This window comes from Esox lucius, chromosome 11, assembly GCF_011004845.1.
Source record: "Esox lucius isolate fEsoLuc1 chromosome 11, fEsoLuc1.pri, whole genome shotgun sequence".
NCBI lineage: Eukaryota > Metazoa > Chordata > Actinopteri > Esociformes > Esocidae > Esox > Esox lucius.
The window spans coordinates 3,292,602-3,305,726 of record NC_047579.1 but is presented as its reverse complement, the minus strand read 5'-3'; the positions used below and the strand labels follow the sequence as shown (position 1 = coordinate 3,305,726).

At 42.8% G+C, this 13,125-nt stretch overlaps 1 protein-coding gene across 2 annotated transcripts in view; it reads right to left on the bottom strand.

Moving 5' to 3' along the window:
- Positions 1–11,811, bottom strand: part of LOC105007934 (trafficking regulator of GLUT4 1) — a 36,570-nt gene extending 24,759 nt beyond the window's left edge. The window contains exon 1 of one of the 2 annotated variants that reach the window (XM_020050611.3): positions 11,619–11,811. The gene's annotated coding sequence lies outside the window, so the exon portion shown is untranslated. Of the gene's footprint in view, positions 1–11,361 lie in introns of both variants that reach the window. The other variant, XM_010867068.4, reaches the window with a different exon arrangement.
- Positions 11,812–13,125: the final 1,314 nt, after the last annotated feature.

The window sequence follows — 13,125 nt, the reverse complement described above, 5'->3', positions numbered from 1 at the left end:
AGATGCCCAAGCCACCTCAGCTGACCCCTCTCAATGTGGAGGAGCAGCGGCTCTACTTTGAGCTCCTCCCGGGTGACCGAGCTTCTCACCCTATCTCTAAGGAATCACCCAGCCACCCTGCGGAGAAAGCTCATTTCGGCCGCCTGTATCTGGGATCTTGTCCTTTCGGTCATGACCCAAAGCTCATGACCATAGGTGAGAGTAGGAACGTAGATTGACCGGTAAATCGAGAGCTTCGCCTTGCGGCTCAGCTCTTTCTTCACCACGACAGACCGATACATCGACCGCATTACTGCAGAAGCTGCACCGATCCGTCTGTCAATCTCCCGTTCCATCCATCCCTCACTCGTGAACAGGACCCCTAGATACTTAAACTCCTCCACTTGAGGCAGGCACTCTCCACCAACCTGAAGTGGGCAAGCCACCCTTTTCCGACTGAGGACCATGGCCTCGCATTTGGAGGTACTGATTTTCATCCCCACCGCTTCACTCTCGGCTGCAAACCGTCCAAGTGCATGCTGAAGGTCCTGGCTTGAAGGGGCCAACACGACAACATCATCCGCAAAGAGCAGAGACGAAATCGTGTGGTCCCCAAACCTGACACCCTCCGGCCCCTGGTTGCGCCTAGAAATTCTGTCCATAAAAATTATGAACAGAACCGGTGACAAAGGGCAGCCCTGCCGGAGTCCAACATGCACAGGGAACAAGTCTGACTTAATGCCTGCAATGCGAACCAAGCTCCTGCTTCGGTCATACAGGGACCTGACAGCCCTTAGCAAAGGACCCAGGACCCCATATTCCCGAAGCACCTTCCACAGGATGCCGCGAGGGACACAGTCGAATGCCTTCTCTAAATCCACAAAACACATGTGGATTGGTTGGGCAAACTCCCATGAACCCTCCATCACCCTGTAGAGGGTATAGAGCTGGTCCAGTGTTCCACGGCCTGGACGAAAACCACACTGTTCCTCCTGAATCCGAGGTTCTACTATTGGCCGTATTCTCCTCTCCAGAACCCTGGCATAGACTTTCCCGGGGAGGCTGAGAAGTGTGATCCCCCTATAGTTGGAACACACCCTCCGGTCCCCTTTCTTAAAAAGAGGGACCACCACCCCGGTCTGCCATCCCCAGAGGCACTGTCCCTGACTGCCACGCGATATTGCACAGGCGTGTCAGCCAAGACAGCCCCACAACATCCAGAGACTTGAGGTACTCAGGGCGGATCTCATCCACCCCCGGTGCCTTGCCACCGAGGAGTTTCTTAACCACCTCTGTGACTTCAGCCCGGGTGATGGATGAGTCCACCTCTGAGCCCTCATCCTCTGCTTCCTCAATGGAAGACGTGACGGCGGGATTGAGGAGATCCTCGAAGTACTCCTTCCACCGCCCGACGACATCCCCAGTTGAGGTCAACAGCTGCCCACCTCTACTGTAAACAGCGTTGGTAGGGCACTGTTTCCCTCTCCTGAGGCGCCGGATGGTTTGCCAGAATCTCTTCGAGGCCAGCCGATAGTCCTTCTCCATGGCCTCACCGAACTCCTCCCAGGCCCGAGTTTTTGCCTCCACAACCACCCGGGCTGCAGTCTGCTTGGCCTGTCGGTAATGGCAGTAGAACGATAGAGTCCCCAGTCTGAGCACTTTCCAGCACCCCTCCCAGAGACTCCAAGAAGGTTGGGTACTCTGCACTGCCGTTCGGCCCGTAGGCACCAACAACAGTGAGAGACCTATCCCCGACCCGTAGGCGCAGGGAAACGACCCTCTCGTTCACCGGGGTAAACTCCAACACATGGCGGCAGAGCTGGGGAGCTATAAGCAAACCCACACCAGCACGCCGCCTCTCTCCATGGGCAACTCCAGAGTGGTGAAGAGTCCATCCTCTCTCAAGGAGTGTGGTTCCAGAGCCCAAGTCGTGCGTAGAGGTGATCCCGACTATCTCTAGTCGGAACCTCTCAACCTCATGCACAATCTCAGGCTCCTTCCCCGCCAGCGAGGTGACATTCCACGTCCCTAGAGCTAGTTTCCGTGTCCAGGGATCGGGTTGTCTAGGCCCCTGCCTTCGACTGCCGCCCGATCCTCTTCGCACCGGCCCCTTATGGTCCCTCCTGTGGGTGGTGAGCCCACAGGAAGGCGGCCCCATGTCGCACCTTCGGGCTGAGCCCGGCCGGGCCCCATGGGGAAAGGCCCGGCCACCAGGCGCTCGCGTACGAGCCCCAGCCCCGGGCCTGGCTCCAGGGTGGGGCCCCGGCTGCGCCATACCGGGCAACGTCACAGAACTCATAATGTTGTTCATCATTAAGGGGGTTTTGAACCGCTCTTAGTCTGACCCGTCGCCTAGGACCTGTTTGCCTTGGGAGACCCTACCAGGGGCATATAGCCCCAGACAACATAGCCTAGGGTCACTCGGGTACTCAAACCCCTCCACCACGTTAAGTAGACATTTGTAATAATATTGAGTGTAAAACGTATCTGAATTTGTGGTCTCAAAGAGACATTTCTATTATTGGCCGTATTTTTCTTACAAAAGTGGAATGAATTACTAGACTCATTTACCCTGCTTAATCAATCTCGTTTACTAAGAATGCAATAAAAGCTATAAATCAAGCCAATTTCAATTTTATTTGGAAAAGAAAAACACACTACATTGGAAAAGAATATTGGTTAAAGAGTATGATGAAGGAGGGCTAAAAGCAATTGACATTGAATGTATTAATGGTACTATTAAAATGAATTGGCTAAGATCCTTTTTGAAAAATGAAAATAGTTTTTGGTTTCATATTCCCAGACACATTTTTACAAAATTAGGCGGCTTCAAACTCCTCCTTAGATGTGGTTATGACCTCAAAAAAATCCCCGTTAAGTTATCAGCGTTTCATCAACAGGTTTTACTTTACTGGAAAATTATCTACAAGCATAATTTCAGTCCTCATAACATTCCTTTGTGGAACTGTAGGTATGTGGTATTTAGGAATAAGTCTTTATTTTACAATAATTGGGGGGAGAAAGGTATATGGTCTGTAATGCATATTTTAGACAATACCGGAGTCATTATGTCTTTTGAGACTTTCTGTTCCAAATTTGATTTATTTGACAGAAAACAGTACAATAACATTGTCAAAGCAACGTTTTTCAACGTTTCTCAAAGTAATTTTACCCCATGTCTTCCAATGTTTTTGGTGAATGGAGTTTCTCTTACTCACATAAATGTACCCAATTTACAATTCGGAAAGCCTTTGTGAAAGACTTATATCCTTATTCTTCAAATAAAATTTACATTTTTCAATATTTTTCCGGTACTGAAGTTAAAATGTTAAGAACAAAATTTCGTAAATTTCCAGTTGCACCAAAAGCAAAGGAAGTGCATTTTAAAATTCTTAATGGAGTGTATACATCTAGAGAATTTTTGAGATGTCGATTCGGTTTTGATGTTAACTGTTGCTCGTTTTGTGTTGATCAGATTGAAACAACAGAACATCTGTTTTATGATTGTAAATTTGCTTATACCTTTTGGGAGGATTTGCATTACTGGCTATTTCCTAAATTTGAAGACTTGCCTGTATTTAGAAAGGAAAATACATTTTTTGGTATGTTTATGAAAGATGAAACGCATGGCTTGGCAGTTAACACATTCGTTATTCTTGGGAAATTCTTTTTACACAAGAATAGATTTCTGAAAACACTTCCAAACTTTAATGTTTTTCATAAAGATTTGTGTCATTACTTTTTATCTCTGAAGTTAATGAAGACAAAGAATGCCTTAATCTTATCTACTTTGATAGAGGATGTGAAACTTTCTGAAAACCCCTAGTGTTTATTTATTTTTTCTTCTTTTCTATCTGTTGTATGTGACGACATTTCATTTGTTGTTCCGGGCCAATTATGGTTGTTAATATTGTTCAATAAAAAATAAATAAAAAAAGGATTGCAATATCTGTGGGTTTCACGGAAATTGGGCTACTTTTCAAACAATGACGCAGGGGGACATTTATTGGTCGCGGGTGGCGTGTTTTTGGGCTACTTATGAATTTCACCGCGGCTGCACATTTCTGTCTTTATATGAAATATTGTTTGTTTCTATGCTGTTAACACAGTCCGACGTCAGCTATGGCTTCACATGCGTCTAAATCGTTTCTTAAGTTTTGTTCCCGGGGTGGTCAATGTCGTGCACCAACAAAAGATGGGCTCGTTTTTAGGCATTTTGGGCCGGTTTTGAGCAGTCGTTGTTTGGAAAACACAAAAGAAATATATTAACAAAATATAGCCCCTGATCTATTCATCTATAATTCCGATCGCGCATTATGACAATGTAGACGTGTAGGCCGCTAGCGTGTATATCGAAATGTTCCGCATCTACATTCAAAACCCTGTACTTTCTGTCCCAGGCGGGGCGGGGCGGGGCGGGGCGGGTGGGTGGGCTAAGCCCCGAAAGTATTGTGATCCTAGCGACGCCACTGTTACACAGGCTACCTTCCTGTCGGTTGTGATAGTTTTAACATCAACACGTAATTTTGTACTAGAACTGTAATTGTGGAAATAAATAATAGTTTGCCCAAAAATTTCAGTAATTGCATTGAGCGTAAAATAAAAGTTTGGTGAAAAAGGGCAGATTTGCGAGTGCTAATAAATTAAACGTCACTAACGTTATACAGAGCCTTGCGAAAGTATTCGGCCCCCTTGAACTTTTCAACCTTTTGCCACATTTCAGGCCTCAAACATAAAGATATAAAACTGTAATTTTTTGTGAAGAATCAACAACAAGTGGGACACAATTATGAAGTGGAACGAAATTCATTGGATATTTCAAACCTTTTTAACAAATGAAAAACTGAAAATTGGGCATGCAAAATTATTCAGCCCCTTTACTTTCAGTGCAGCAAACTCTCTCCAGAAGATCAGTGAGGATCTCTGAATGATCCAATGTTGACCTAAATGACTAATGATGATAAATAGAATCCACCTGTGTGTAATCAAGTCTCCATATAAATGCACCTGCTCTGTGATAGTCTCAGAGGTCCGTTTAAAGTGCAGAGAGCATCATGAAGAACAGGGAACACACCAGGCAGGTCCGAGATACTGTTGTCGAGAAGTTTAAAGCCGGATTTGGGTAGAAAAAGATTTCCCAAGCCTTAAACATCCCAAGGAGCACTGTGCAAGCGATAATATTAAAACACTACAAATCTACGAAGACCCGGCCGTCCCTCTAAACTTTCAGCTCATACAAGGAGAAGACTGATCAGAGATGCAGCCAAGAGGCCCATGATCACTCTGGATGAACTGCAGAGATCTACAGCTGAGGTGGGAGATTGTCCATAGGACAACAATCAGTCGTATACTGCACAAATCTGGCCTTTATGGAAGAGTGGCAAGAAGAAAGCCATTTCTTAAAGATATCCATAAAAAGTGTCGTTTAAAGTTTGCCACAAGCCACCTGGGAGACACACCAAACATGTGGAAGAATGTGCTCTGGTCAGATGAAACCAAAATCGAACATTTTGGCAACAATGCCAAAAACAACACAGCTCATCACCCTGAACACACCATCCCTACTGTCAAACATGGTGGTGGCAGCATCATGGTTTGGGCCTGCTTTTCTTCAGCAGGGACAGGGAAGATGGTTAAAATTGATGGGAAGATGGATGGAGCCAAATACAGGACCATTCTGGAAGAAAACCTGATGGAGTCTGCAAAAGACCTGAGACTGGGACGGAGATTTGTCTTCCAACAAGACAATGATCCAAAACATAAAGCAAAATCTACAATGGAATGGTTCACAAATAAACATATCCAGGTGTTAGAATGGCCAAGTCAAAGTCCAGACCTGAATGCAATCGAGAATCTGTGGAAAGAACTGAAAACTGCTGTTCACAAACGCTCTCCATCCAACCTCACTGAGCTCGAGCTGTTTTGCAAGGGGGAATGGGCAAAGATTTCAGTCTCTCGATGTGCAAAACTGATAGAGACATACCCCAAGCGACTTAGAGCTGTAATCGCAGCAAAGGGTGGCGCTACAAAGTATTAACTTAAGGGGGCTGATTAATTTTGCACGCCCAATTTTTCAGTTTTTCATTTGTTAAAAAGGTTTGAAATGTCCAATAAATTTCGTTCCACTTCATGATTGTGTCCCACTTGTTGTTGATTCTTCACAAAGAATTACAGTTTTATATCTTTATGTTCGAAGCCTGAAATGTGGCAAAAGGTTGAAAAGTTCAAGGGGGCCGAATACTTTCGCAAGGCATTGTATATCATAGCTAAGTTACCTGGAAAGCTAATTAGCCACACATTTCACCCACCGACCAACAATGGTGCTCATGTGTGTATTCAACTAAAGTTAATGTCTTACATTAATGATTTTTGTTAGATTTGTCAGAAAGCCCATGCAAAGTCTGAGTAAAGTGTCAATAATTTATGTTGCACTGCATGTGTAGTTTATGCAGGCAGTAGTCATTTTCACTGATTGCATATTCGTATAGAATACAGATAAATAGCGTTAGTAATGTTTGTTTGATTAAAGTGCAAGCAGTTTTATTAATCAAAATTCACAGTGAGTGACACCATGAGCATGAGAAAGGGTTGGTGTTGTTCCGACGACATCATACTTAATGTTTGCACAACTGAGGTTAAGTCTAGGCACAGGTGTCTCAGAAGTTAGGGTTAGGTCAAAGGGTGGGGGGCAGGGGAATATTCTGTTTTTGGACTGGGGTAACCAACTAACTACAGGTCAGCTGCAATGATGGTCCTGGAACATTAATTATGATGTTGTAGGAACAACACCAACACAGTGATATCAGATTGTGTAAATATTGATGGTTAAGAGTCTTATAAATATTTGTAAAATTTTTGATTGTTTTATTTGGGGGGATCCCCAGACCCCCTGCTGATTTGGTCCCCCCCAATGTTGACTCCATGGCTATGGTCTTGTTACATACACACATACTAGGTCCATATGTATATACACCGATCAGCCATAACATTATGACCACCTGCCTAATATTGTGTAGGTCCCCCTTTTGCCGCCCACAGTCCTGACCCATCAAGGCATTGACTCCACTAGACCTCTGAAGGTGTGCTTTGGTATCTGGCACCAAGGCTTTAGCAGTAGATCCTTTAAGTACTGTAAGTTGCAAAGTGGGGCCTCCATAGATTGGATTTCTTTGTCCAGCACATGTCACAGATGCTAAATTGGATTGAGATCTGGGGAATTTGGAGGGCAAGTCAACACCTTGAACTGGTTGATGTGTTCCTCAAAGATTTTTGCTTTGTAGCAGGGCGCATTATCCTGCTGAAAGTGGCCAGTGCCATCAGGGAATACCATTGCCATGAAAGGGTGCACATGGTCTGAAACAATGCTGAGGTATCATTCACAAAGTAAAATCCACATGAATGGTAGGACCCAAGGGTTCCCAGCAGAACATTGCCCAAAGCATCACACTGGTTTGCCACACTGGCTTGCCTGAGCCCTGTCCAATGCCTCCGCTGGCTTGCCTTCTTCCCATAGTGCATGTTGGTGCCACATGTTCTCTAGGTAAGAGACACATGCACCCGGCCATTCATGTGATGTAAAAGGAAACATGATTAATCAAACCAGGCAAACTTCTTCCATTTCTCTGTGGTCCAGTTCTGATGCTCATGTGCCCATTGAAGGCACAATTTGGCCCTTGGTCAAAGTCGCTCTGATCCTTACGCTTGGCTATTTTTCCTGCTTCTAGCACATCAACTTTGAGGACAACATTTTCACTGCCTAATATCTCACCCACTGACAGGTGCCATGATTACGAGATTATCAGTGTTATTCAATTCACCTGTCAGTGGTCATAATGTTATTGCTGATTGATGTTCAGAGAAATGTCTGGAACAGTATTGCAACTGCGAAAAACTTGCACTGTCTAGACTGCATCTTTAATTACTGTTGTTTCTAAGTTCTGCATAATTCAACAAGTGTATCAGCAAAACACTGGACTGACGAACCATCATTGCTGTCTGTGCCTGGCAGGCTCCCCTTTCTGCCTTGGGATACCCTCTCTTCAATGCTATTACAATGCTATTATGGGGGCTGAGCCACTGTTACTCATGTTCCCACATGCTGTCCCTAAGACTGTACATTGCATCATGTCACATCTAAGTGAATTGAGTCACTGATGAGATCTTTCTGTCCGGCTTAACGCTCCCTGGGGTTTGTACGGTGAACCGAACTCTGTGGGCCTTGTTTTGGATAGTCTGTTTGGTAGTCTGAGCCTATGCTTGCCAAAGTGGGTTGAGCTATTTCCTGCCTGCCTGGTATTGTGTGGGGGTATGTTTGGATGAGCTCCAGTGTCCATTGACCCTCCGCCTCTCTGTATCCAGTTGTCTATATGCAGGCAGCTAAGGTCAGTCCACCTGCTGATAGCCCAGCTGGTCATCTTAGCATTTTAATATTTTGATGAACAACATGGCATTAAAAAGAAATGTACTCATAATCTCCACCTGGCACAACCACAAAAGTACTAGTGAAACTACTAAGTTTCATCCTACGCAGCTGAGTGTCAACATCTTATTGCTTGCTTTTTGGGGTTTTAGGCTGGGTACAATTTATAAGCCCTTCTGAAGTAAAAACAGCTTTATAAAATACATGTAATTGAATTTGACACCCACCATATTAAAAGAACGTAGAGTACATCTACAGTTTCATCTACAGTATATTGTTAGTAAAATCAGACAACTTCCCAATTATTCTAGTATTGATTTTTGGAAGTTGCTTTTCAGCACTTAAAATGTATAAAATGTCTCCTGTATTACATCTTTTTTTAGTAGCACAAAGCATCAACTCAACAGAATAATCATTCTTCACTTTCAAGTATTAAGTGACAGGCATGATGGAGAGTGAAAGAGCTATAGGTGTGAAATCAAAGGAATTCATTCAGATTTAAGTGACGTGGCTTTTCATCGAAACTGTTCAGTTTTTAACACATTTTTAGTTGTTAAAATTTCATTTAAAAAAAAATTAAAAATGATGGATCCTCAAAGACATATTTAAAGAACCTAGCCCCTAAAATTCAAAAGGTTGTTCACAAGGTTTGGAAGACTTAAAAAGGGATTTTCTGAAGAACCATTTTAAAGGGTTCTCTGACAATTTATAGGCATTCCCCCTTAGAGTGCAGGAAGTAAATGACTCAAGACAGGTCCTGAACCGGGAGGACCTCAAGCCATACCCTTGAAAATTGAAGACAAAATATGTACTAACTGTCAACCTTATTATCATTTTAAGTGAGGATTAGAGTTAATAAAGATTTGTAAGTATTGGACAGTCTTAATGAAGCTGTAATTATTATAAACACGATTTAGGGTGGGTCATTCCCCAAGCAATTACCCTAACCTGGCTCTTACATCGTGTTCGTAGGACAAAAGTGAACTCCTTCCTTCATACCCAACTTCATTAAGCCGGAATTCAATCCAAAAGAGAATACTCTATTTTAAAAGAGAATGTTCAAAGCGGTAGCAGAGATCACATTCACTCTAAACACTGGATGGCAGAGTCAGTGTAAATTTGAGATATGAATTCTTCAAATCTGGGCTACTAATCTTTCAGCAAGAGAAAACTAGCTTTGCCCATGGTCTCTGTCCAATAAAGCAGAAAATGGGCACATATGCAGTGAATACATTGAATAAAATTAAAATACCAGAGATTCTTATTTGACAAATTAGGCTATCTGTATTATTGAGCCAGAGCAGCCCATAGGCTAGACGATTTTCCAATCCTTGGGTGTAAGATGATGTAACGTGCATTAAAATAAATGCCTGAGAGGTGTTTTCTGGGAACCAAAAACTGTCGGGATGTTCTGCATTGTTCAACAAATCCAATAAACGTAGAGGAGTAATGATGGAGTGTCTACTTGCTTAGTTCCCCTTGTGTGGGAACCCCGCAGAGGGTGTAGTTGAGCTAAAATGAAATAAGAGAACACTGTCCTTGAGCTAAGTTTAACACGTTTGGAGCTGGACAGCGTTAGCTGGACAGAATCCATTTGTATTCATATTTATTTCCAGTGGAACAAAAACTATAGTAAATATAATTTTAGAATATAATACAGGATGAAACATTTGAAATAATAATATAGAGCTTCTCAAGGACCTACAATTGCTTGAATGTTGATGGAATGCTGCTCTAATGTAAATTACCTTTAAAATTCAGGCCAACAAGCTGCAATTGATTGAAATCCAGCCTGTCTTCATCTACTTAACGTCTCTCTCCCTATACGTTCATTTCATTAACAGGGTTGTTGGGTTACGGTGAGTGTCCACTTGGGCTCAACATATGGGCCATCTATGAATTTCAGAGTGATTACAGTACTCCAGCACAGTCCAGTCTTTATAGAAAGGTGGCTGAGTTGCAGTTACGAAGAACTAAATAAAAATTAAGGATGTACATGTAATTTATGGAGTGTTCTGGCATTACTAACAGGAGTTTTTTATACATAAAAGCTGAAATTCATTTCATCCAACACACGGCAAAGATCAATATTGTGAATGTATGACTTTCCAAGGAAACCCTAATCTGAAAAACAGCAGTAAAATCATACCATACCATAATCTGCCCATAGGAGATTGAGGGAAATGTATTAATTATTATAATAATAAATCATATACATTATGATGACATTTGCATTGAATCATATTCCAGTGATGTAGAGAGAGAAAACTGACTTAGTTAAATGAGGTTAGAATAATGAGGATGGAGGGTAGCATAGACATTGGGCTGGGGGGTGGGGGGGGGGTCTGGATGCACATACTGTGTTAAGAGTGTGTGTAAAAGAGAGCAAGAGAGGGAGAGACACGGAGCAAGGAACATACAGCGAGAGAAATAGGGAGTGGAAGAGTTGCAGTGAATTTCTCATGTAATTTACCAAAAAAGCAGGATCACCTCATATTCATGCTCATTATATGTAAGACTAATTATGCTAATGTAGGTCAAATAATGCCTATACAGACTAATGTAGATTGATTTTGGAAAGCCACTGAATGCATGATAAAAATGTAAAAACATACATGTACTACCCTCGTCGCTGTCTGAAACATGCGCGCGCAAACACACACGCACGAACTGGCATAAACATGCACTCTCTCCCCCGCCCTCGCGCTGTTTTCCTTCCGTAGGCAACCCTGGTAAAATGCAGAATGAACAAATCACTGGTGCATTCCCTTTTTCTATCACTCACTCTCACACTCGAGCACTATAGTCTGCATATACACACACGATAACACACCCACTTTTAAGCCGCACAGACATTGCGTACTGTACATCCCTTTACTATACACTACAAATCTACATTAGACTAGCCTAATGCACGACTACTTTTTATCTTATAAATTGAAACACACATGATATCCACCTACCTGGTCTTATTGAGTGTCATGAAACAGTATCCTTAACATTTTGCTTTTCTTGATCTCAATTCCAAATATTAGAGGAAATGCAATTTCAGCTGGGTAGACTACGATTGAAACCTCAGTCCAGAATTTCTCGAACTATCTTTTTAATTTGGTAGAAGCTATGATAATCGCGATAACCCCAAAAATATACGCTACAAACCAAAGCTACAGACCACGCATTGGGATGTTAGATTGCGCTCTTGAGCTTGCTGTGTAGCTACCTCATCTCTCTCGTTCAACCGCGCTGAAAACGAGGGGGAGGCTGGGAGGGTAGAGGGAAAACTCCTTACGCCGGAGGCGGGCCGTTAAAAAGGATGGGGAGAGGGAGACTGCGATGCAGCACCTGCAATAGGATGCTTTCCGTCTTTTTTCTCACCCCCTCCCATTCCCTTTTTTCTCTCAGGCTCTATTTCGCTGATGGAGCAATAGGCTACAAAGCTAGACAAACGCGCTACTCGCTCCTTCCACATACAAATCCAGCTACGCTATGCGCAATGGTCATGCAACAGTCTCAAAACCATTATTTAGTCGCTGGTCCTTCAATGACCTTTTTATGTAGGCCTATGTGTTAACCATTGCGGCATCAGTATTACAATTTAGCCAGATGTGGTCTATATCGTTTAACAGCAACTGAAAAGTTCCATGCTTGTTTTTAATTTGTTTTTCTGTATCGGACTTTGTCCATCGCTTCCAGGGAAGTGTAATCGCATCTGAAGACTGACTGGCCGTGTCTAAATTGGCTTTTCGTGTGCCTGCGACAGGTTCGCTGGCCGCTTCTGGTGGTGTATGTTTGTCTGTTCTAAAAAAGTTTGTTATTTTGTCATCAACGCAGGAAGTTAACGTTGACTAGCTCATGTAGCTTGCTCTAGCCTATGTAAATCCACTTTTCTGAGCACAGATAAAGACGGATTATGAAACATTGGGCCCTTGGGCACAGCGCCTTCAAGGGCCCCCTTCCACCAAACGCAGATAAAGCCAATCGCGAAATTATCGACCTGAACTCTATATCTCAACAGAAATTACATTGCATATAGGCCTATGCAATTATTGTCGCTAACACGATTAACCTGTATCTCAGAAACAGGATTTACAACGAAGAATGTATACTCGAACTTAAAGCACAGCTAATATTATAGCCCAAATTAATTATTAATTAGTCTTGCCTTATATATATTTTTTTTCTGGCTTTGGTACACGCATAATTCTCTACAATGTCATCAAAGTCAAATGTTTTTATAAGTTCACTCTCAATAGCCATTAGAGAAAGTCACTTGAGACATTTTGAGTCATCCTAGTTCTTAGTTCATTTTTAAACTTGGACAGAAGTGAGAATGACCGTTCTCCTTCACGGTTACTCACAGGCAGAGTCAGAAATATCTGCAGAGCAACAACATTTTGAAACAAAGATTGCAGGCTATGATCCATAGTTATTCTGAGCAGTCCAGTTGGGCTTTTATCATCTTCAGGTTTAATTAATAATCTGAACTGAATTAGTACATTGCCAAAACTATCATTTAAGTCAGATGGGTATGCAGATACCAAAACATTGGTGAGGCATCGGACTTGGATTCTGCACAGAAGAGTGCACTAAACAAATTGTCCAGGTAAATGTAGGCTTCCAGGCGGTGTCCGGGGCTCTGAGAAAGCATGTCAATGGCAACATTATACGTATCTACTATGTAAACCCTAATGTATTCCTTACTCAAATGTTTCTACTAAGTGTTAGAG